At 39.8% G+C, this 25,169-nt stretch overlaps 1 pseudogene; it reads right to left on the reverse strand.

The window, feature by feature from the left end:
• LOC122689483 overlaps positions 1-25,169 on the reverse strand; it is a 64,559-nt pseudogene that overhangs the window by 34,072 nt on the left and 5,318 nt on the right.

The raw sequence follows: 25,169 nt of genomic DNA on the forward strand, positions 1-25,169 counted from the left end.
GCAGGAGACCTGATGATATAAATCCCAGTTGAGGATAAGGAAATATGGGATGAGATGTCCCACTGCAAGCAGTAAGAAAAAAAAGCTGGGGTAGGGGGTGGGGGCAAAAATAGATTCCACTTTCTTCCATTTTTTTTTTTTTTTTCTGTTCTGGTCTTCAGAGGATTGGATGATGCCTACTCCCACTGGGGAGAGCAATCTACTTATTGAGCCCGCTAATTCAAATGCTAATTTCATCAGGAAACACCCTCACAGACACGCCCAGAAATACATTTAATCTGGACACCCTGTGATCAGTCAAGGTGACACACAAAATTAATCATCACAATGTTTAATTCAGTAAGTAAGCAAAGCAACATTTATTCTGTACCTGCTATGTTTCAGGCAAAGTGACCTTTATTTTTCTAGAAGGTCAGACCTAGTAAAAGATGCAGCATTCAAATAAATAACTGTGGTATTCTGACCAAATCTATAGTACCTATTATATTGATAAGTACAAAGTACTATTAGAATCCATTCAATAAAGCATCTGTTCAAAAGAAAGCATTAATTCTTAGTTGGAGTTGTTGAGAAATAGACCATATAAGAAAGTTGACAAGTGAATTGAAACTTAGCCACTGGACCACCAGGGAAGTCTCATAAGTGTTAAGTCCCATAACTTACAATGGCTTAGACATCTCCTCATAATCTGGATCTACCTATTATATTTTGCCACTTCTCATCTACCAACTCATCATTAGAGCTATATTGAACCGTGAAGTTCTAAAGTGCAGTGCTCTCTCCAGCCACTGCATAGTTTTATAGATTGTCCCCTCTGACTGAAACATGCTTTCTTGACTCTAACTAATAAGTGGGAATCAGCTTAGACATATTTTTTTTTCCAATTTGACTTGGTACTTGTTTCTAACTATTTCTATCCTGTGAGAGCAATCAGTTCAGGAACTTGATCTAATTCACTAGCTGTTTATCCTTAGCACCAAGTATATCCTTTAAGACATAGAAGATATTGAATAAATAATTGGTGAATAAATGAAATTCCTGACAACCACCTTGATAGAAAGGTCCTGTAATCAGTTAGATATGCAGATCTTTATTTCAGAAAATAAACGTTTTTAATCATGTTTTAAATTATATGTGGCTCAGACGATAAAGAATCTGCCTGCAATGCAGGAGACCCAGGTTCAATCCCTGGGTCAGGAAGATCCCCTGGAGAAGGAAATGGCAATCCACTCCAGTATTCTTTTTTTTTTTTTTGTAGTGGTTTTTGCCATACATTGACATGAATCAGCCATGGATTTACATATGTTCCCCATCCCTATCCCCCCTCCCACCTCCCTCTCCATCCCATCCCTCTGGGTCTTCCCAGTGCACCAGCCCTGAGCACTTGTCTCATGCATCCAACCTGGGCTGGTGACCTGTTTCACCCTTGATAATATACTTGTTTCAATGCTGTTCTCTCAAAACATCCCATCCTCACCTTCTCCCACAGAGTCTAAAAGTCTGTTCTGTACATCTGTGTCTCTTTTTCTGTTTTGCATATAGGGTTAGCGTTACCATCTTTTTAAATTCCATATATATGCATTAGTATACTGTATTGGTCTTTATCTTTCTGGCTTACTTCACTCTGTATAATGGGCTCCAGTTTCATCCATCTCATTAGAACTGATTCAAATGAATTCTTTTTAATGGCTGAGTAATATTCCATGGTGTATATGTACCACAGCTTCCTTATCCATTCGTCTGCTGATGGGCATCTAGGTTGCTTCCATGTCCTGGCTATTATAAACAGTGCTGCGATGAACATTGGGGTACACGTGTCTCTTTCAGATCTGGTTTCCTCGGTGTGTATGCCCAGGTCCTCTCCAGTATTCTTGCCTGGAGAATTCCATGGACCAAGGAGCCTGGCAGGCTACAGTCCATGGGATAGCGAACAGTTGGACATGATTGAGCAACTAGGCACATTATATATGTGCTAGTTGAAACCTTTATCATAGACATCATAAATTAGGCCACTAGACTGAAAAAACTATGGACGAATACAACTCAGGGGAGTATTAGTATTTAAAAGGACAATGATTAAGAGACATAGAAAGAGTCAGAAAAGTATCAGAAGGAGAGAATAGTATGTCAGAACCAAGGAAGAAAGGAATCTCAGTTGGGTCAACAGTGTTGGAATGCAGGAACAAGAATTAGTCAGCAAGAACTCAGATACTATTTCCTTGGGTACTCTATAAAGTAACAGGGAAAGAAGCTGGGATACAAAGACTTCAGGAGATATGTTCTAAACTTATATTTCCAATGAGCCCTATTCTTATATATTTGTGTTCCTGCAGCTTGTTATAGGATGCAAGTGTAAAAAATATATATATCCAATAAATAAGGGCATTTGAGCTTAGCAAAGGAAGTGATGTATCAACCCTTGTTTGCCATTATGTGTACATTTTTATGCATTCTGAGCCACATTATAAATGTGCTCAAAGCCACCAACTGACTAAATAAAATACTCTCAAATACTTTCAGTTTTGCATATAAATGAATATTTTAAAATTTTGTATATACTGGCTTGTATGTTGAAAATACTTATGATGAAATAGTCACTGAAAGTTATGCACCTAAAATTCTAATTGTAGATTATTTTTCCTTTTTGCAAATATCACAAAATAAATTTTAGAGAGAAAGAAAAAGATAATTCACAGTGCCTTGCTTGATATAGCCTTGGTATTCAATTGTATCCCCAAAATACGTTTTTAACTTTGGATTTGTGCGTGCTCAGTTGCTTCAGTCATGTCTGACTCTTTGCTACCCTATGGACTGCAGCCTGCCAGGTTCCTCTGTCCATGGGATTCTCCAGGCAAGAATACTGGAGTGGGTTGCCATGTCCTTTTCCAGGGGATCTTCCCGACCGATGGATGGAACCTCTGTCTCATGTCTCCTGCGTTGGCAGGTGGGTTCTTTACCACTAGTGCCACCTGGGAAGCCCAATGCAACTGGAGACCTGGGTTCAATCCCAGGGTTGGGAAAATCCCTGGAGAAGGGAATGGCTACCCACTCAGGTATTCTGGCCTGGAGAATTCCATGGACAGAGTAGCCTGACAGGCTGCAGTCCATGGGGTCACAAAGAGTTGGACATAACTAAGTGACTTTCACTAAACCAATTTCAAACATCTAGAAAGAAGTAAGTTTTGAAAACACTCAAAACCAATAATTTCCAATTGATTCAGTCATTTCAGTCTTTGACCACATCTAAGTCTAATATTGCAAGTACTACAACAAAAAAATGAGAATGACGACCAGTTAGGTAACAATGGCACTGACTACAGTACCATGTTTAGAAATGAATTATTAATAGAAAATATAATTTTTAATGTTTTTTTCTTTTATGAATTTGGGTTAATTGACGGCTAAAAGCCGTATGTTTAAACTCATCAACTTATTTAAAGCACAGAGATTTATTGGAGTTTTTCAATATTCACATCCTCAAACACAAATGCGTGTTTGGCTGTTTACCCATTATTTTACCACACATCATCATTGCTTCATCCATAGTAACATGATTCAGTGAATAGGCATTTGTTTAGGATTTTCCATATTTGCTGCTGGCATGGTGTTTGTATGTTCTCATAATTTCTCTTTATCTTCTAAATATTCCTCTATTTCATTTTTGTCTTCTTTTCCTTGGGGGAGGGGGACATATGTAATTGCTTCACATTTAATGAAATATAGTTTGTCATAGCTTAGTTAAAAAAACTTGGTTCATTCTGCAGTTACTTTCTCCACAAAGCTCACATAAATCACAAATGCAATGCTGGAATATAATTTTATTGATATTCAAGTCTTCCTTTTTCATGGGGACAGTAGCAAAAAAAAAATCTAGCATTTATGTAATCATAATTCCAGAAAGTGAGCTGAAAAAATACTTGAAGAATTAAAGGTTGAAATTTTTTCCAACTTTAGCAAACAACATAACCTACAGTTTCAAGAAGCTTAGTTAATCCCAAACAGGAGGAATCCAAAGAAATCCATGCCAAGATACATCATACTTAAATTCCCACAAACTAAAAACAGAAAATCTTGAAAACAGTGAGAGAGAGAGATGACATTTTACTGATAGGGGAAAAAAGTCAAATGACAAGCAATTTATCGTATGAAACTATTGCTATCAATAGCAATATGAAGTGACACCATATCATTCAGTTTCCTAAATTATGTCAGTTGAGATAAAAATTACCACACAGTCTACTATGGTTCTAAATGTATGTAAGGCAACGCTTTAAGACAATTATAATAGAGAGAGGGTAAAGAGACATAAAGAAAGAAAAGATTTTATACACATCATTCAAACTGGAAAAATGATGGCACAAGTAAACTGTGATAAGTTATGCCCATAAGGTGGCGCTAGTGGTAAATAATCCCTCTGCCAATGCAGGAGATATAAGAGACGCGAGTTTGATCCCTGGGTTGGGAAGATCCGCTGGAGGAGGCCGTGATAACCCACTCCAGTATTCCTGCCTGGAAAAATTTCATGGACAGAGGAGCCTGGTGGGCTACAGTCCAACATGACTGAAGCAACATAGCACACACGCATAGTATATTAAAGAAGGCTGAGCGCTGAAGAGTTGATGCTTTCCATTTGTGGTTCTGAAGACTCTTTGAGAGTCCCTTGGGCCGCAAGGAGATCAAATCAGTCAATCCTAAAGGAAATCAAACCTGAATACTCATTGGGAGGACTGATGCTGAAGCTGAAGTTCCAATACTTTGGCTGCCTGATATGAAGAACCAACTCATTGGAAAAGACTGATGCTTGAAAGCAAAAGGAGAAGGATATGGCAGAGGATGAGATGGCTAGATAGCATCACAGATTCAATGGACATGAATTCGAGCAAACTGTGGGAGAGAGTGGAGGACAGAGGAGCCTGTCATGCTGCAGTCTTTGGGGTCACAAAGTCAGATCCTACTTAGTGACTGAACAACAATTTAATACCTTGAGAAACTACTAAAAAGCTATACCTATACAAAGATAAAACAATGAATACATCAAAATGGAATTCTAAAAGTGTTGATGCAAACTTTTGCATCAACAAAAGTGAGGGAACATGAGGGAAAAAACAGATATGAAAACAAAGAGAAAACAGAAAAGAAAATGGCAGATTTAAATCTTATCAAATCAATAATTACCTAAAATGTAAATATTAAAGATATCAATTAAAAGACAAAGATTAGCAAGCTGGATGAAACAAAAGAACCAAATTTTATGCTGTTTACAAGAAACTTCAAATGCAATGTTATATATGGGTTAAAATTAAAAGGATAGAAAAAGATAGACCACAAATATCAATCAAAGAAGCAGGATTGGTTATAATATCAAAGTAAAGTGTTCTTGGGAGGCTTCCCAGGTGGTGGAGTGGGAAAGGATATGCTTGCCAATGTAGAAGACACAGGAGGCGTGGGTGGGTAAGATCCCCTGGAGAAGGAAATGGCAACCCACTCCAGTATTCTTGCCTGGGAAATCCCATGGGCAGAGGAGCCTGGCAGGCTACAGTCCACAGAGTTGCAAAGAGTCGACTGGACACGACTGAGCAGGCACACATGCTTGCAAAGTGTACTTGAGAGTGAAGAAACCTATCAGAGTGGTTTCCAGGAGCAGAGGATAGCAGGGTGGGGGAAAATGAGTAAAAATGGTCAAAAGGTACAAATATCCAGTTATAAGATGAACAAATTCTGGGAATGTAATGTGCGGTATGGTGACTGTGGTTATTTGAAAGCTGATAAGAAAGTAGATTTTTAAAGTTCTTACCACAAAAAAAGCTAGGAAAAAAAAATATTGGTTGTCTAAAAAATAAGTTAAAATGACTCCAAGTGTACCTAAATGTTGTATTTAGCAGAAAAATATTTTAAAGTAGTATTAATATCATTCTAACAATTCTAAAACTAATACTGTGTCTAAAATACACTAAACAGAATTTGGTAGAAGTTTAAAAAGACAATCTAGGACTAGAAGCAGAATTTTAGCATCCATCTCTCAATAATTTACAGAACACAGTAGATAGAAAATCAGTAAGGCTATAGAAGGCTTGAATATTATAACCAACCAACATGATCTGATGTCTATAAATCACACCCAACAACACCCAAATACACATACTTTTCAAGTGCACCTGGGACATTTTCCAAGATAGACCATGTTTCTAAAAACATATTCTAAAATTTCTTAAATAATTTGAGTCACACAAAATTAATTCTATGACCACAAATGAATTAAAATAGGAGCAAGTGATAGCAACGTTTTTTTGATTTGTGGTTTTGTTGTTGTTGTGGCTCCTGAGGTGCATGCACAATTCAGTCTACAACAGATGGATAATAACAAAATAAAAATGAATGAGAGAATGGCACCAAAAAGGGCACAGTAGGGGCATGTCCTACTCCAGAGCTTCATCATTACCAAGACAACAGCAACAGCTAAAATGCTGGTAAAAACTGTCAAAATCAATTTTTGCAGAATCTGGAATCTAGTGTAACGCTTACAACCACCAAGGGAAACCTTAGTGAAGAAAGAATCTGCTGCACTGTGGTAAGAGAGCGTTCTGACATTTTAAGTAGCCTACCTAAAATGCTAAGGCTATAAAGGTGGGAACCTGCATACCTGGGGCAGATTGTTAGTGCAGAGGCAATGAGGACCACATTCTCAAAGAATTGTGGTTGGATGGCTCTATCTCATGGCTCTTTGAGGACCCAGAATAAGGACTTGCCTTTTTCTTTTTTTCTTCTCTCATCTCTCTCTTTTGTCTTTAAACAAATAAAGAGGATTCTCAGGACTGGGGTGACTTCCCAGGTGGTGTTTGCTGTCAGGTGATGTCTGTTAAAAGCATTTAAAGCAAAATATTGACCACGACAACTTGGAGCAAGGAAATAAAAGCCAGGCTAAGCAAGAGAGACTAGAAAGTCTGAGAGGAAAGAGTCTGAGCAAGAAGATACATGGGGGAATATGGTTGTTAAAAGTTCTCACATATATCATGGGAAATAGAGAAGGTCAACAGCATGCCCAGTGCTGGATGCATGCACAGAAAAGCCTGAGAAGATCCTGAGTTTTCACCTCCAGCTGACCTCTAGCATCCAACAGCATAAAATGAAGGCCAAGGCAGAGCTGTAAACAGCCTGGTTAACCTCTAAAGGAGCACCCTCAAGCACAGCCAATCAGCAATGCTTGGAAAAATACTTCCATTTATTTTGTTTCTCTTTTATCCTTTATGTTTCTTTTCAATTGCTTTGTTTTTTGTTTGCTCCAGGAACCTAAGAAAACTTTGTTAAAATGCTGCTGACCAATAGGTAATATAATGTAGACTCCAATGACATGTAGGACAAACAATGAAGATTTTACAAAAGATTTAAGAAAGTCACTAAGCAAATAACAAAAACCTTCAACAAAGATAGGGAATTGCAAATGACCCCAAATAAGCAAAACAATCTTGAAAAAGTTGTAGGACTCACAGTTTCATATTTTCAAACTTATTTCAAACTTATTACAAACTTATTACTCTAGTAATATAGTGCTAGCATACAGATAGGTATGTAGATCAGTGGAATAGAACTGAATCCAGAAATAAACTCATACATCTATGATCAACTGATTTTTTACAAAGGTTCCAAAACCAATTAATGGGGGAAAGCATAGACTCTTCAACAATGATGCTGGATATCCACATGCAAAAGTATGAGGCTGGGCCATACCATGTACCATATACAAAAATTAACTCAAAATGAACTAAATACCTAAACTGAAGAGCTAATCTATATAAACCTCTTAGAAAGAAACATACCAAGAAATCTTTATGCTGTTAGACTTATCAACTGTTAAATATGACCAAAAAAGAACAAGAAAAATATAGCTGAACTGCACTTCATCAAAACTTTTATGTATCAAAAGATGCTATCAAGGAGTGAAAATATTTGCTAATCATATATCTGGCAAGGACCAGTATCCAGAATGTTAATATATACTGAACTCTTACAAGTCAATAACACAAAAGCAAGCATCCCAACTTTAAAAATGGACAATAAATTTGAATATACATTTGTCCAAAGGAGATATGCAAGTGATCAATGATATATGAAAAGATACTCAAAACATCATTAGGCATTAGAGACATGCAGATCATTAGAGACACAAGATATTGCTTCTTACCCACTAAGATGGCTATAATAATATTTTTTTAATGGAAAGCAACAAAGATTAACAAAGGTAGTGCAAATACTGGACTCATATTAGTGACAGGAATATAAAATGTACACATTTACATAATTAGTGGTGGAAATGTAAAACAGTACTGCAGTTTGGTTGTTCCTTAAAAAGTTAAAGGGAGTTCTATGACCCAGAAATTCCATTCCTAGTATATACCAAAATAAATTTGAAAATGAGTATTCAAAATTTGTACACGACTGTTGATAGCAGCACTAGTCATGATAGCCAATAGATGGATGGGAACCGAATGTTCAGGAATGAATGGATAGACAGGTTATGTTATATCTGTGGAATGGAATATTTTTTTTTGTTATAAAAAAGAATAAAATACTGATACATGCTACAACATGGAGGCAACTGGAAAACGTTATGCTAAGAAGCCAAACACAAAAAGTCACAGATTGCATAATTATACCTGCATGAAATTTCCATAATAGCAAAACCATAGAAACAGAGAGATTAGTGGTTTTCAGGGGCTGGGGCAGGATAAAACAGGGAATGACTGCTTCATGGGTATGGGAATTTCCCTTTGGGGCGATGAAAATGATTTGGAATCATTTAGAGGTGATGGTTGTTCAACACTGTGAATGTACTGAATGCCACTAAACAGTGAGTTTTATTATTTTTTAAATTTGTTTATTTTTAATTGAAGGATAATTCTTTACAGAATTTTGTTTTCTGTCAAAACTCAACATGAATCAGCCATAGGTATCCATACGTCCTCTCCCTCTCGAATGTCCTTCCCATCTCCCTCGCCACCCCATGCCTCTAGGTTGATACAGAACCCCTGTTTGAGTTCCCTGAGACATAAAGCAAATTCCCATGGCTATCTATTTTACATACAGTAACATAAGTTTCCATGTTACTCTCTCCATACATCTCATCCTCTCCTCCCATCTCCCAGTGTCTTCTAGTCTGTTGTCTATGTCTGTTTTTTTCATTACTGCCTTGCAAATAAATTCTTCATACCATTTTTCTAGATTCCATATATATGCATTAGTATATAATATTTATCTTTCTCTTTCTGACTTACTTCACTCTGTATAATAAGCTCTAGGTTCATCCACCTCAATAGAACTGACTCAAATACATTCCTTTTTATGGCTGAGTAATATTCCATTGTGTATATGTACCACAACTTCTTTATCTATTCATCTGTCGATGGACATCTAGGTTCCGTCCATGTTCTAGCTATTGTAAGTAGTGTTGCAATGAACATTGGGGTACATGTCTCTTTTTCAATTTTAGTTTCCTCAGGGTATATGCCTAGGAGTGGGATTTCTGGGTCTTATGACGGTTTTATTCCTAGTTTTTAAAGGAATCTCCATACCGTCTTCCATAGTGGTTGTATCATCAATTTAAAGTCCTACCAAGACTGCAAGAGGGTTCCCTTTTCTCCACATCCTCTCCAGAATTTATTGTTTGTAGACTTTTTGATGATGGCCATTGTGACTGGTGTGAGGTGATATCTCATTGTAGTTTTGATTTGCATTTCTCTTATAATGAGCAATATTGAGTATCTTTTCATGTGTTTATTAGCCATCTGTATGTCTTCTTTGGAGAAATGTCTGTTTATGCCTTTTTCCCACTTTTTGATTGGGTTGTTTGTTTTTCTGGTATTGAGTTGTATGAGCTGCTTGTATATTTTGGAAATTAATCCTTTGTCAGTTGTTTCATTTGCTATTATTTTCTCCCATTCTGAGGGTTGTCTTTTCACCCTGTTTATAGTTTCCTTTACTGTGCAAATTTTTTAAGTTTAATCAGGTCCCACTTGTTTACTTTTGTTTTTATTTCCATTACTCTAGGAGGTGGGTCATAGAGGATCTTGCTTTGATTTGTGTCATTGAGTGTTCTGCCTATGTTTTCCTCTAAGAGTTTTATAGTTTCTGATCTTACATTTAGGTCTTTAGTCCATTTTGAGTTTATCTTTGTGTATGGTGGTAGGAAGTGTTCTAATTTCATTCTTTTACATGTAGCTGTCCAGTTTTCCCAGCACTTCTCATTGAAGAGGCTGTCTTTGCCCAATGGTATATTCTTGCCTCCTGTGTCAGAACTAAGGTACCCATAGGTATGTGGGTTCATTTCTGGGCTTTCTATCTTGTTTCATTGGTCTATATTTCTGTTTTTGTGCCAGTACCATACTGTTTTGATGGCTGTAGCTTTGTAGTATAATCTGAAGTTGGGAAGGTTGATTCCTCCAGCTCCATTCTTCTTTCTCAAGACTCCTTTGGCTACTCTGGATCTTTTCTGTTTCCATATGAATTGTGAAATTTTTTGTTTTAGTTCTGTGAAAAATGCCATTGGTAATTTGATAGTGATCACAATGAGTCTGTAGATTGCATTTGGTAGTATAGTCATTTTCACAATATTGATTCTTCCTACCTGGGGACATGAAATATCTCTCCATCTGTTTATGTTATCTTTGATTTCTTTCATCAGTGTCTTGTAATTTTCTGTATATAGTTCTTTCATCTCCTTAGGTAGGTTTAGTCCTAGATATTAAAAATGAACTCACTATTTCTCCAAAATAGTGCAGCCACTTTATAGGGCCATTTAACTGTTTGCCTGTTTCAAAGCTAAGCAAATACTCCTGTGACCCATCAATTTCACCCCTATGTATTTATCCAAAAGAAAGTAAAACATAAGTACTCCAAAAGATTTGAACAATATATTTCATTGTGTCTTTAGTCATAAAAGCAAGATATTGAAAACAATGCATAAGTCTATCAATAGGAGAATGGTTTAAAAACGGTGTTATATTCATATAATAGAATACTACTCTTCAGTCAAAGGACAAAACTACTGATACAAGCAACAACAGCACCCATTTCATAGATATAATGAGCAAAATAAACCAGTCATAAAGGAGTATAGACAATATTATTTTAAGTATGTTGTTGTTGTCTAATCACTCAGTCATGTCTGACTCTGCAACCCTGTGGACTGCCTGTCAGGCTCCTCTGTGCATGGGATTTCCCAAGCAAGAACCAACCCACGAGTGGGTTGTCATTTTCTACTCCAGGGGATCTTCCGGACTCAAGGATTGAGCCCATGTCTCCTGCACTGTCAGCCAAATTCTTTCCCACTGAGCCACCTGGGAAGTTTAACATAAGTCTCTTAAAATTCAGGCATATAATGCAAAGTTGGATTTAGAAAAGGCAGACGAACCAGAGATCAAATTGCCAACATCCGTTGGATCATCAAAAAAGCAAGAGAGTTCCAGAAAAACATCTACTTCTGCTTTATTGACTATGCCAAAGCCTTTGACTGTGTGGATCACAATAAACTGTGAAAAATTCTGAAAGAGATGGGAATACCAGACCACCTGACCTGCCTCCTGAGAAATCTGTATGCAAGTCAGGAAGCAACAGTTAGAACTGGACATGGAACAACAGACCAGTTCCAAATAGGGAAAGGAGTACATAAAGGTTGTATATTGTCACCCTGCTTATTTAACTTATATGCAGAGTACATCATGAGAAATGCCAGGCTAAATGAAGCACAAACTGGTATTAAGATTGCTGGGAGAAATATCAATAACCTCAGATATGCAGATGACACCACCCTTATGGCAGAAAGCGAAGAAGAACTAAAGAGCCTCTTGATGAAAGTGAAAGAGGAGAGTGAAAACGTTGGCTTAAGGCTCAACATTCAGAAAACTAAGATCACGGCATCTGGTCCCATCACTTCATGACAAATAAATGGGGAAACAACGGAAAGAGTGATAGACTTTCTTTTCTTTGGCTCCAATATCACTGCAGAGGGTGACTGCAGCCATGAAATTAAAAGACGCTTGCTCCTTGGAAGAAAAGCTATGACCAACCTAGACAGCATATTGAAAAGCAGAGACGTTACTTTGCCAACATAGGTCTGTCTAGTCAAAGGTATGATTTTTTTTCCAGTAGTCACGTATGGATGTGAGAGTAGGACTATAAAGAAAACTGAGCGCTGAAAAATTGATGCTTTTGAACTGTGGTGTTGGAGAAGACTCTTGAGAGTCCCTTGGACTGCAAGGAGGTCCAACCAGTCCATCCTAAAGGAAATCAGTCCTGAATATTCATTGGAAGGACTGATGCTGAAGCTGAAACTCTGATACCTTAGCCACCTGATGCCATGAACTGACTCATTTGAAAAGACCCTGACGCTGAGAAAGATTGACAGTTGGAGGAGAAGGGGATGACAGAGGATGAGATGGTTGGATGGCATCACTGACTCAATGGACATAAGTTTGAGTAAACGCTGGGGGTTGGTGATGGATAGAGAAGCCTGGCGTGCTGCAGTCCATGGGATCACAAAGAGTCAGACACGACTGAGCAACTAAACTGAATTGAACACAAAGTAAGGAAAATTGCTCTTTGAAATAAGAACAATGATTCCTTTATCTCCCCATCACCACAAAAATGTTAAGGATATTTCATGTGTTGAAACTATATTTGCACCTATATGCACTCTCCACTGAGGATTCCCATTATATACTGGATACAAACACCAACACCGATGAAAAAAGATTAAAGAGAACTTAACATTTTCTTGCTACTGGATTAGATGAGTGGGCCCCCCTCTTTGGGCCCTAGCTGAAATGAAGCCCTGGACTCTGTCATTGAGTTCTTCCCCTTTCACGTTATTGCTGCCAATAAAGAAAATGAATTGGGTGCAAGAAAGACAAGGTTGGGCTTCCCTAGTGGCTTAGTGATAAAGAATCCACCTGCCAAGGCAGAAGACATGAATTCAATCCCTGACCCAGGAAGATCCCACATGCTGTGGAGCAACTAAGCCTGTAAGCTACAACTACTGAGCCTGTGCTGGGAACCACAACTACTGAGCTCATGTGCCCCAACTACTGAAGCCTGTGCACCCTAGAGCCTGTGATCAGCAAAAAGAGAAACCACCATAATGAGAAACCAGTGCATCCCAACTAGAGAGTAGACCCCCTGCTCACCACAATTAGAGGAAAGCCCACGCAGCAACGAAGACCCAGCTCAGCCAAAAATAAATAAAAAAATTAAAAAATAAGAATTCAGAGAACTTACTTCTTAAAAGAAAGACGGGTTTTTATTCAATGGCCAGAGAATTGAGAAGGGGAGCACATGCTCTGAAAGCATCTTCTCCCTGGCCTAAGGTCAGGAGAAAGTTTTACAGGGGAGGGGAAAAGGGGAGGGATCTGAGTAAAGTCCAGTTCAGTTCAGTTCAGTCGCTCAGTCACGTCCGACTCTTCACGACCCCATGGACTGCAGCACCCCAGGCTTCCCTATCCATCACCAACTCCCGGAGTTTACTCAGACTCATGTCCATCGAGTCAGTGATGCCATCCAGTCATCTCATCCTCTGTCGTCCCCTTCTCCTCCTGCCCCCAATCGCTCCCAGCATCAGGGTCTTTTCCAATGAGTCAACTCTTCGCATGAGGCGGCCGAAGTATTGGAGTTTCAGCTTCAGCATCAGTCCTTCCAATGAACACCCAGGACTGATCTCCTTTAAGATGGACTTGTTGGATCTCCTTGCAGTCCAAGGGACTCTCAAGAGTCTTCTCCAACACCACAGTTCAAAAGCATCAATTCTTCAGCACTCAGCTTTCTTCACAGTCCAACTCTCACATCCATACATGACCACTGGAAAAACCATAGCCTTGACTAGACGGACCTTTGTTGGCAAAGTTAAGTCTCTGCTTTTTAATATGCTGTCTAGGTTGGTCATAACTTTCCTTCCAAGGAGTAAGTGTCTTTTAATTTCATGGCTGCAGTCACTCTCTGCAGTGATTTTGGAGCCCAAAAAAATAAAGTCTGACACTGCTTCCACTGTTTCCCCATCTATTTCCCATGAAGTGATGGGCAGATGCCAGGATCTTAGTTTTCTGAATGTTGAGCTTTAAGCCAACTTTTTCACTCTCCTCTTTCACTTTCATCAAGAGGCTTTTTAGTTCCTCTTCACTTTCTGCCATAAGGGTGGTGTCATCTGCATATCTGAGGTTATTGATATTTCTCCTGGCAATCTTGATTCCAGCTTGTGTTTCTTCCAGCCCAGCGTTTCTCATGATGTACTCTGCATATAAGTTAAATAAGCAGGGTGACAATATACAGCCTTGATGTTCTCCTTTTCCTATTTGGAACCAGTCTGTTGTTCCATGTCCGGTTCTAACTGTTGATTCCTGACCTGCATACAGGTTTCTCAAGAGGCAGGTCAGGTGGTCTGGTAGTCCCATCTCTTTCAGAATTTTCCACAGTTTATTGTGATCCACACAGTCAAAAGCTTTGGCACAGTCAATAAAGCAGAAATAGATGTTTTTTCTGGAACTCTCTTGCTTTTTCGATGATCCAGCGGATATCAGCAATTTGATCTCTGGTTCCTCTGCCTTTTCTAAAGCCAGCTTGAACATCTGGAAGTTCACGGTTCACGTACTGCTGAAGCCTGACTTGGAGAATTTTGAGCATTATTTACTAGTGTGTGAGATGAGTGCAATTGTGCGGTAGTTTGAGCATTCTTTGGCATTGCCTTTCTTTGGGATTGGAATGAAAACTGAGCTTTTCCAGTCCTGTGGCCACTGCTGAGTTTTCCAAATTTGCTGGCATATTGAGTGCAGCACTTTCACAGCATCATCTTTCAGGATTTGAAATAGCTCAACTGTAATCCCATCACCTCCACTAGCTTTGTTCATAGTGATGCTTTCTAAGGCCCACCTGACTTCACATTCCAGGATGTCTGGCTCTAGGTGAGTGATCACACCATCGTGATTATCTGGGTGGTGAAGATCTTTTTTATACAGTTCTTCTGTGTATTCTTGCCACCTCTTCTTAATATCTTCTGCTCCTGTTAGGTCATACCATTTCTGTCCTTTATCAAACCCATCTTTGCATGAAATATTCCCTTGGTATCTCTAATTTTCTTGAAGAGAATAAAGTCCGACATCATCTAAATTCTTGGAAAAGGCAGAGAGTTTTAAGAATTGAGTCCACACTGTCTGTCTCTTCTTGTATGGTCAAAGCCATCCAGTAGTGGTGCAGGTGGGGAGACCTTAGCATGATAATGTATTCTAATGTGTATATAATGAGAAAAGCCTACTTTGTCAGCCATTTTGGATCTAGCCAGTTTGGTCTACTTTTGCCCCATTTGTGGCTTCCTGTTTTCCTGTTGATAAAGCACATCTAGCCTATACCATTAAAGATAATTTTTGCCATGGCTGATTCATGTCAATGTATGACAAAACCCACTGCAATGTTGTGAAGTAATTAGCCTCCAACTAATAAAAATAAATGAAAAGAAAAAAGATAATTTTTGCATCTGGGCCAGGGGCTGTATAGCACGGGTGACTTTATGAATTTGGATGCTTTGGGGGGGAAATGGCAAAATCATAAAGGTCAGGATGTATATTTTCAAATGTTTGTTGAAATGAAGGTGCAGTTAAAACTAGTTGATCAATCCATTCTGTCAAGCAATAGACTTAAATAATTTTTATTTAATGCATATTGTTTAGTTTGTGTAATGTGAATGCATGTTTAGGTTATTTTAAATGAATGAACTGATTATCAAGTTGTTATGCTAGGCATACATTTATTTCCATGATTAAAAACAAAATAAAACACTATAGTTGTATTTTGCAACAGAGAATATGTTAATCAATAAAAGCATTCACTTGAATAGGTTTTCACTGGATTAATAATGGATGTTTAAGGATCAGTTGTTTTCTTTCTTATGTTGTCTTCTTGAAATGATTTGAAAAAACATGCAGACTATGACATATTCCCTTAGAGATCCTTTGTCCTCCAGCCAAAGATTGCTAAGGAACACACCTATAGATCAACAAGTTGTATTTACTACTCACTGTACTGATGGGGGGATGCACACCCTGGGGAATCATGGTGCATCTCAGTAAGAGGGTGTTAGAAAGAACTTACTGTGGGATTTCAGCTTTGATTAGGTGATTTGGAAGATTGTGTGTGCTCAGTTGCCCTGTCGTGTCTAACTCTTTGCAATCCCATTAACTGTAGCCAGCCAGGCTCTTCTGTCCATGCCATTCTCCAGGCCAGAATACTGGAGTGGGCTGCCATGCCCTCCTCCAGGGGATCTTCCTGACCCAGGGATCCAAACCATGTCTCCTGTGTCTCCTGCATTAGCAGGCGGATTCTTTACTGCTGAGCCACCTGGGAAGCCCAGTTTGGGAGATTGTGTGTTGTCAAAAATCAGGGGCAATCTTAATGATTGTGTGTCCCATACATTTTCTTTAAAGGGAAAGCAAGGATAAAACTGCTCTTCCCAGGTGGCACAGTGGTAAAAAAATCTGCCTGCAATGCAGGAGACATGCATTCGATCCCTGGGTCGGGAAGATCCCCTGGAGAAGGAAATGGCAACCCACTCCTACTCTTGCCTGGAGAGTCTCATAGATAGAGGAGCCTGGCGGGCTACAGTCCATGGAGTTGCAAAGAGTCAGACATGACTGAGTGACTAAGCACAGCACAACATATATATTTATACACGTATATATTTATAAATATACATATAGTTGCGTATAATAAACAGAAACCTAAATTAAATAGACTCAAGAGACCAGAAGGGGGAGCTCTCATGCCCTGTGATGATAGCAGATCCCAACAAAAAGACTCGTCATCTTGTCTTCTTTGTGGCAAGGATTCAGCCAGTGAAAAGCCATGAATTCTTTGTTTACTATAGCCCTCCCAACTTCCTTTTCCCCTCTAAAAGTGTTCTTCGCTTGCTCTGCAGGGACTTGCGCATGGCTCACCATGGTTTCAGACCCTGAATTGCAATCCTCTGCTGATCTGAATAACCCCATCTTTGCTGGAGAAATATCTGGTAGCCTACTTTTTTTTTAGGTCAAAAATATACAAAGAGATTTATTACATTTATTATAAGGAACTGGCTCATGGGATTGTGGAGGCTGCTGAATACAAATCTGCAGTGTGGGCTGGTGGGCTGGAGACCCAGAAGAGCTGATAGTGCAGATAAAGTCTGAAGGCAGTCTACTAGATGATTCACAAATTGGAAAGATTAAGCTAGTTGTAGGTTCTTCTATGGTTGTATTTAACCTGAGAGAAGGAGAAATACTGAGAAAGAGCAGGCTAGGAATAAAAGAGAAAATAAGGCTTCAGATTAAAAATAACCATTAGTAAACTCTTATATCTATCATTTAGAATCTATTTAAGTTTCTTTGAGCACTGTGTTTTTCTTCCTCTCACTGATAGGTGAAGAGGAGCAAAATATACTACCCCCATGTATTCCTCTTTGGCATAAAGACTATCTCAAGCTGGTTATTGTTAAGATACAGCAGACACAAGAGAAGCTCTGAAAACTGAACAAAAGTTTCCTTTTTGCAAGGCACATTTACATTTATAAGGGAAATTTCCATTTTAAGGGTGTCTCCCTCTGTGTACCAGGCAGAGGAAGATGACGAAACCTTTAGAAAATTTGTACCAATGGAAAAGGCAAAAACTGAAATCTGTGCAACAATTGTACTCTAGTTTTAACTGTGTGTTTCCTGGTAATCTCCCATAAGTGACCCCACATCCACCTCCAAATCTTCTTTTGTCTTCAGCTGGAGATGGTATTTAAGGTGATGCTTGGGCTATTTCATAGAGTTACTCAGTTTTTCCTGAGTATCTTCCATGTATACAGGAGGCATGCCTGTGTTGACTGAAAGGAAAATGAAAAGTGTAGGAACTGTGTGTTTATTCAGGGTCTTACTGAGGACCGTAGACAGGGAGACAGCCCCTCAGTTGCTCTGAGAAACCTCTCTGAGGAAATAGATGGAGAAGCCAGTTTACATATGATTTTGGGTAGGGAATATGTGCAGTCAAGCATGCATCTCAGCAAAAGTTTAGTCACAAGGATCTAGTATGTCTGTGCTTTTTTATGTATGGAAAAATGCAAGAATGTGGGTTCATAAATATTTTCTCCAGAGGCATATCTATTTAAGGGTCTGTGTTTCCAAAGCACAGAGTGCTTTACCCTGCTTTCTTCATCCTGAATTCCTTTCAGAATGCACTATTGGTCAGTGACTGCAGTGGCTAATAATCTTTGTATAACCAGATGGTGAGCAACATTCTTTGTTTTAAACATGTTGTTGAGCTTATGTTTGTTTTTCTCCTGTTAATGTCTTTTCTTATAGATGGGGGTCTCAGCTAAGATGGTAGAGGGAAAATTATTTTTCCACCCCTACGTTTGGATGACATAAAACTATCCAAGGTCCTAAGACTTGCCTTAAGTATCCTCATTGACAAACCCAAATAGATGAATGTGAATGTTCAGTACCTATGTGTCCTCTCCAAATTTCTAAATTTATTCTCTCAGATTTTACCAAATCACTTTTCTCAAGATAAACCAACATAAATTCACAGTTATTTGCACACTTAATTTGGAGTCAAACAGACCTAGTTTCAAATCCCAGTCTTACCCTAAAATGGGCAAATTAATTGACCACAATGAGCCTCAGCTCTTTTGTCTACAAAAAGGGAAATATGTTAATAATTCATAGATACGTTTCAAGTTCTGTATGAGATAAAAAATGCAAAACATGTTGAACATAGCCCAAGAGATGACAGATGCTATTATTATTACTGTTCCTATTATTGTTAGTATTATTAAATTATTATGCCCACATCTGCATTCTGATTATACAATACAGTTGGTATGCTTCATGTCCTTCAGATAACAGACAGTTCTCTAAAAGTCATGTGGGCAAGGACTGTATGCTGCTAAATATAGATAGATTTCATAAACTTTAAACACTAAAGTTGTAGTTGTATCCTTTTGTTTAAAAAGAATTCTATCCTACCTGTCCTGTGTATTGGAACAGTGTTTTCTATACAATATCATTCTGGATAATTTTTCTTACACAAAAATAATGTTGTATTAGTTTTTGCTGTATAGTGAAGTGAATCTGTTGTACAAATACATATTCACTCTTTTTTAGCTTCTTTTCCCATATAGGTTATTACAAAATATTGAGTAGAGTTCCCTGTGCTATACAGTAGGATGTTATTAGTTACCTATTTTATATATAGTAGTGTGTCTGTCAATCCCATTCTTCCAGTTTATCACACCTCCTTTTACTCCCCAGTAACCATAAGTTTTCAGAGAAGGCAATGGCATCCCACTCCAGTACTCTTGCCTGGAAAATCCCATGGGCGGAGGAGCCTGGTAGGCTGCAGTCCATGGGGTCGCAAAGAGTCAGACATGACTGAGCGACTTCACTTCCACTTTTCACTTTTATGCATTGGAGAAGGAAATGGCAACCCACTCCAGTGTTCTTGCCTGAAGAATCCCAGGGATGGGGTTGCACAGAGTGGGACACGACTGAACTGATTTAGCAGCAGCAGTAGCAGCAGCAACCATAACTTTGTTTTCTACATCTGTAAATCTATTTCAGTTTCATAGATAAGTTCATTTGTAGTCTTTTTTTAGATTCCACATATAAGCAATATTATATGATACATGTCTTTCTCTGACTCATTTCACTCAGTATGAGAGGTTCATCCATGTTGCTGCAAATGGCATTATTCTGTTCTTTTTTTATAATATTCCACTATATCTATTTATCTATATATCTATCTATCTATCTATGTACACACCACATCTTCTTTATTCATTCATCTGTTGATGGACATTTAGATTGCTTCCATGTCCTGGTTGTTGTAAATAGTGCTGCAGTGAACATTGAGGTGCATACATCTTTTCCAAGTATGGTTTTCTCCAGGTATATTCCCAAGGAGTGGGATTGCTGGATCATATAGTAGCTTCATTTTCAGTTTTTTAAGGAAATTCTACACTGTTTTCCATAGTGGCTGTACCAGTTTGCATTCTGATCAATAATGTAGGAGAGTTCCCTTTTCTCCACACACTCTCCAGCATTTATTGTTTATAGACTTTTTTTTTTTTTTTGCCAAGCATATTTTTCTTCAAGTTCACAGTGCACACAGAACAAGCCGCTACCCCCAACACCATATTTTCAGGGCAGGTTTTCACCATCTCATTGAGAGACCCCATCAGTTTCTTGCCCTAGTCTTACACTTACTCTCCATAAGTTAAAAAAAAGGTGGGGGGGAAACAGAAGAAAGAAAAGATTTCCACTGGTTGGCAATGTGGCCTCATCCCCACTCTATTTGGCAGTGACAATTTTCCATGGAAGACTCTGTGGAGGCCCAGGGCCCTGGGAGACTATGGCTGGCCCCTGGCCACTTTGCTGGGAGACTGTACCCCACCCCCCAGGGCTTCCTCCTCCTCCTCCCAGGCCAGTGGGCCCTGCAGGGACCAGGAAACATGACAGGGACACAAGCCCTGACCTGTTGGCCACTGCAGGGAGCTGAGGACCCCTGACCCTGTGTGCAGGAACTAATGCCAGAGAGTTAAATTGCAATATTCAGAACATGAGCAGGGTTGGGAAGAAAGACAAGAGAGAGTCCAGGAGTCCAGTGGGGACCCGCCTGCCTTCATTTGGGGGCATTTTCAGCACAGGGTTGAAGGCAGCACTGAGGAGGTGAAAGCCCTTGAGATGTGGGCCTGGCCTCAGGAGGGTGTCTGTGGGGCTGGGACTGGGGAGAGTGGGGTGGGGGGAAGGGCTACCCTAGGACAGCCTGCTTCCCAGGGATCCCCATCTGGGCCCCCACATCCAGCTATTTCCCTGCTTCCCTCCAGGCTGTGACTTTCAACAGATGTGAACCCCTGCGGCTCCCAGAGTTGGGGGTGGGTAATAAGCAGGGGCAATCCTGCCTGTATCCACGCCTGGTGGGGGTTCCTCAAAATTCCAGGCAAAGTGGGGCCAAGAAGGTCACCCCAGCAGTGGACACCTGGACTGGTGTCAAGGTCTCTGCCGTGTCCTCCACCCACTGTGGGGACGGTCAAAGCTGTGGAGGCTTTGGGACGCCCCACCTGGCTGACACAGGACACAGAGCTGCAGGGCACGGGGGTGAGATAACTGGCGGGTGGGGTTATAGACACTAGCGAGGGGTGGGGGAAGAACCCACCTCTGCACACTCTACCTGCACACTGACCTAGTGACTTGACACATTTGTCACCAGGAGTGGGCGGCAAACACACAGCTCATGACCCATTCTACCATAAACCTGATGAGTTTTCCAAAAGAAGCTGGCTGCGGTGGTTTTCCCACAGGTGCCCTTGGCCTTGCAGCAGCCTCTGTCCCATGGCCCGGGAAATTACAAGCCAGTCCCTTGACACACTGAGATGTGCAGATTTTGGGGGTTCTGGGAAGGTCCCCACCAAAGTGACTGTGGAGTGTCACGTTTCAGTCACAGCTCGAAGGCAGATGTTACATTTTTCACAAGGATGGAAACGGAGACACCTAACACCCGGTGTTATGGAGGCGGGTCCGCTGCAGAACATGGTGTGTAGCTGACAGGGTCTTCTCACAGGCCACCTTGAGGTTGTTGGGGTGCTTGTGCATCCACGCCAAGAGCATGGCGGCAAAGCTGTCCCCAGTGCCGATGAAGGTGGCGTCCACTTTGTGCATCTCCCTGGGGATGCGCTGTGTCACCGTGGAGCCGTCAGGGGTCCGTGTCCTCTGGCTCCCCAGCGCCATCAGGTAGTCAGTGCCCCTCAGGGACAGCAGGTCGGAGCTGGTGATGACCACCATGTCGGGCCCCATGGAGTATAACTTGTCCATCACCTCTAAGACTTCTTCCTGGCTGTGGATCTTTCTCCTCGTCAGCAACTCAGCCTCAAACTGGTTGAGGGTGATGGTGTCTGCAACTGGCACCACCTTCTCTCTGTAAACGGGAAGGAGGTCCTCTGGGGATGTACATGGCGCCTTCTCCATTATGCTGGTCTCCCATCACGAAGTCGCACATGTACATGAGCCTGGAGTTCTGCTGCTAAAGCTCCCTCAGGATGTCCACCACCATGGTCAGGAAGGACTTGTCTCGCCTGTAGCCCCTGAGAATGTATTCATCCTGACTGGCGTTGTTCAGCTTCAGCTCCTAGACAGATCATGGAGCTGGTCTGGGTTTGGCACTTGGCCCTTCCAATGTGAGTAGCCTGTGTGGTTTGAAAACTGGACAGAGTTTACCACATCAACCTCAAGCCCCCAAACCTGTAGAGAATGTGGCCAACTGATTGCTCAGGTAGCTGGGGTCACTCCTCCATGCCGCTGGGCAGTGGGTTCCCCACTCCCACCCCCACCCTCTTCCCTGCAGTTCTTGGGCTCCAATCTGCTGCTGTCCTGCTTCAGCACAGGCTCCATTTGGAGGACAGACCACCTCCCTCTCTGTTAGACGTTTTGATGATGACCATTCTGACTGGTGTGAAGTGATAACTCATTATAGTTTTGATTTGCAATTCTCTAGTAATTAGTGATGTTGAACATCTTTTCATGTGCTTTTTAACCATCTGTATGTACTGCAAGGGGATCCAACCAGTCCATCCTAAAGGTCCTGGGTGTTCACTGGAAGCACTGATGCTGAAGCTGAAACTCCAGTACTTTGGCCACCTCATTCGAAGAGTTGACTCATTGGAAAAGACCCTGTTGCTGGAAGGGATTGGGAGCAGGAGGAGAAGGGGACGACAAAGGATGAGACAGTTGGATGGCATCACCGACTCAATGGACATGGGTTTGAGTAGACTCCGGGAGTTGGTGATGGACAGGGAGGCCTGGCGTGCTGCGATTCATGGGGTCGCAAAGAGTCGGACACAAAGAGTGACTGAACTGAACTGAACTGATGTCTTCTTTGAAGAAATGTCTTTATATCTTCTGCCCATTATTTTATTGGGTTGTTTGCTCTTTCTATTTTGAGCTACATGGGTTGTTTGTATATTTTGGAGATCAGTCCCTTGTTAGTTGCTTCATTTGCAAATATTTTCTCCCATTCTGAGGGTTTTCTTTTCATTGTGCTTATAGTTTCCTTTGCTGTGCAACATTGTAAATCAATTATATCCCAATAAAATGTTTAAAGAATGTACACTGAGAGATGAATGGATAAAAAAGAAGTCATACATATATAAAATGGAATATTATTCAACCATAAAATGAATAAAATAATGCCTTTTGCAGCAACATGAATGGACCTAGAGATTAACATACTAAGTGAAGTAAGTCAGACAGAGAAAGACAAATATCATATGATATTGTTTGTATGTGGAATCTTTAAAAAATGGTACAAATGAACTTATTTGCAAAACACGAGTAGAGTCACAGATGTAGAAAACAAACTTATGGTTACCGAAAGGGAAAGAAGAGGGAGGGATAAGTTAGGAGATTGAAATCAACATATACACACTACTATGTATAAAATAGATAACTAATAAGGACCTACTGTATAGCACAGGGAACTCTGCTCAATATTCTGTAATCACCTATATGGAAAAATAATCTAAAAAAGAGTAGACATATGTATATGTATAAGTGAGTCACTTTGTTATACACTTAAAACTAACACAAGGTTGTAAATCAACTATACTCCAATACAAATTTTAAAAATAAATAAATAAAATAATAAGACTATCAACAATTTATAATAGTTTATGACTCTGATTTGATCCCTGGGTTGCAAAGACCCCTAGGAGAAGGGAATGGCTACCCACTCCAGTATTCTTGCTTAGGAAATCCCGTGGACAGAGGAGCCTGGTGGGCTACAGCACATGGGGTTGCAAAGAGTCGGACACAACTGAGCGACTAACACTACTACACACTACATGCATTTTTAAAAAAGGAGAACAAAAGGAACTTAGGGAAATGAAAATTGTAACAGGAAGGATGTGAAATTATTCTCAAATTATGGCTCAGTTGTGAATCTAATTTAATCACTAGATTTATACCCCAAATGTCATCTAAGCATTCCAATAGACAATATTGGTAGAAAATTTCATAATTAGCCTTGTAGTAGTATTTACTTTTTAGTTATGACTTAATAATTAATAAAAATGTAAAATGTCATCCAAAGAGTTTAGTCCAGAATTTCTGCATTCCTACTGATAAGAGTCAAATAGATTTGCAGTAGAGGTCAAAAACTCAGAATCTTCTGGTCATTCTGGCTCATGGGGATTCTGCCTTTTTAACTAAATACATTCCATATCATTTCTATATAATAAACATTTATTTGTGCTCTAATCTGCTTAAGGAAGCAGAAATTCATTTTAGGGCAGCTATTGTCTTCTAGCAGGGTCACTTGGTTTTGCCTTTGTTCCCTCTTTTCTATATATTTGATCCAGTTTCATGTAGAGTGTGCTATGTGATTTTTTTTTTCTTTTGAATTCTAAAAGGCATCAGTGGAATTGTTATATGTAAACAGAAAATTCATTTGCATGTTTAAGCATCACAAAACCAGGATACACAAACACAAATTCTTTTGTTAATAGAAATTTGCATAAAACTAGACACAGATAAGCTGATTATTTAGAAGCACAACTGGTAATCCTGAGGACACTCTGAGTGTTTGCCTTTTGGTACAAGTAAAGAAATTGGTAAAAAGGCCCACATTTGAGGTCTCATGATTTTTTACATTAAAATATTAAAATTTAGCCATGGATAAATTTCATATTCTAAGATTAGCATAGGAGATTAAAAAAAGAGAAAAAATCTTGTTATTTGCATGATGGAACAAGTCACAACTCTGAATTTGCATGAACAGGGCTCTCCTCAAAGGTAGATAGAGTCAATAATTAATTACACACATGGTGTGATTCATGCAATTCACCCAAAATAGTCTCCACCTAGCAGTGCAGAAAAAAAAAAATCCACACTAGCAATTCAGTATTGAATGTTATCCTGTCACTTACATAAAAATCTTTCTAAAAATGAAAGGAGTGAGTGAAAGTCACTCAGTCATATCCGACTCTTTGCAACCCCATGTACTATACAGTCCACGGAATTTTCCAGGTCAGAATACTGGAGTGGTTAGCCGTTCCCTTTTACAGGACATCTTCCCAACCCAGGGATGGAACCCAGGTCTCCCACATTGCAGGCGGATTCTTTACCAGCTGA

This window comes from Cervus elaphus, chromosome X, assembly GCF_910594005.1.
Source record: "Cervus elaphus chromosome X, mCerEla1.1, whole genome shotgun sequence".
NCBI lineage: Eukaryota > Metazoa > Chordata > Mammalia > Artiodactyla > Cervidae > Cervus > Cervus elaphus.